The following is a 1,758-nucleotide window of genomic DNA, read 5'->3' as shown; positions in this document are numbered from 1 at the left end:
TGAAAAACAATCCAATCAGTGATAACGGGTTAAAATTTGAATTGTTTCCCTTGATAAAAGGAACAGTTTTTTTCTTGAAACTCGGCAAATGGGTAAGTCATGATTACTGTTTTCTCGAGCCCAGTAACTATCCGTTATTACTGCATGTCTGACAGGTGTCCAACGGTAACATTTTTTTTGTATAAGTACAGCAGAGAGAAGATTTCTTTAATCTTTTTAATTTCTTCATCTTCTATCTCTCTTCTTACTTTTACTCTCTTTCACCTTACTATTTCCGTTGTTTTCATACAGATATTATCTCAAACACCTAACAGGCATACTTCAATTTCAATATTTTTTCACATGGCACCAAAGGATTTAATCATTGATGGAGCAAAGTTTGTTCCAAACAACTATGCTGCAATTCTTGATCATGCTGAAGCTCCATCTGAATTGCATTTTGTGCAAGATCTTCTTGCACATAGTGAGGTTGGGTACGCCTTAACTCAGCCTGAATTCTTTTCAAGTCAACAAGTTCTGAGGTTCTGGAGGACTGGCGTTTTTGATGATGGTGGTAACCGTGGAACTCCCAGTATTATTTTCCAAGTGGGTGATTCATCTTTTGTAGTCACTCCTGGTACAGTACGCAGGGCTTTACATCTTCCAGAGGATTGTACTTTCTCAGTTCCAGAGGACTCAGCCCTTCGGGAGTTAATGGCTGAATTGGGATATGAAAAGAGTCTGACGAAACTTGGACAATTGAAACGGGCTAATATCAGAAGAGAATGGAGTTTCTTCTTCGATTGCATCACCAAGGCCTTTGGCAACAAGTGTTCAAATTTTGATGCCATCCCAATTCTAAGTCAGCACATCGGGTATGCTATTATCCATCAAACACATTTTGATTTTGCAACTGGAATAATTGGTTTTATTGGGGATAGGATGACAGAGGATCGAGATGTTGTTTATTTTGCTAGATTCTGTCAACTTATTTATACGTATTGTACTGCTGAACCCCAGTTAGTCAGCACTCAAACCCCACCTTTTAAGGTTGCAAAAAGGTACTTTAACGACCTGATAAATGCTGACACAAAGAAATCAATGGTGAGACAATTACAGATTCCTCAGTCTGTGAAACAGATTCTGGTAAATGCTGATCCAGCTACTTACAAATCTGTTTACTCAAATGTTCAACCAACTCACCATAACCAAAATCCATCAACCTCAGTCCCTACCTCTCATTCTACTCAACCTACCCTCAGAACTTATCTCAAATCCTATCTCTCCACTTCACAGAATGCTCAACCTTCTTCTTCAGCACCTACTGTGAAGCCTACATCCTCTAAGCCAAAGAGAACAAAGACTGTTCCTCAAACATCTCAGAAGAAGCGGAGGATTACTTTGAGAGATGAATCAGATTCTGAGGATCAGATTCCATCTTCAGAACCTATGATAAATGAAGCTGAGAAGGCAACTTCTCAGAAGGATTCTGCAATTGGGGGTTCTAGGCTTCTCAAGAGGCTTAGACGTATGACGGTTCCTGCAACTCCCAAGGAATCCACATCAACAAGGAAGTACAAGAAACAGAGGGCACAGAGGCCAGTTTCAGATGATGAGGAGGAAGCAGCTAAGGAAGGGGATCAGGAATCTCTGATCTCGCAAGACAAGGAATTTGCTCCAGTCACTTCTTCTCCGTCAACTCAATCTCAGGAACCTGTATCTGACAAGGCTAATTCACCTTCTATATCTCTTGTTGATCCAGGCACAAGTGCTGAAATT

Source organism: Apium graveolens, chromosome 10, assembly GCF_009905375.1.
Source record: "Apium graveolens cultivar Ventura chromosome 10, ASM990537v1, whole genome shotgun sequence".
NCBI lineage: Eukaryota > Viridiplantae > Streptophyta > Magnoliopsida > Apiales > Apiaceae > Apium > Apium graveolens.
The sequence above is the reverse complement of the archived record's forward strand: the minus strand, read 5'-3'. Positions refer to the sequence as shown.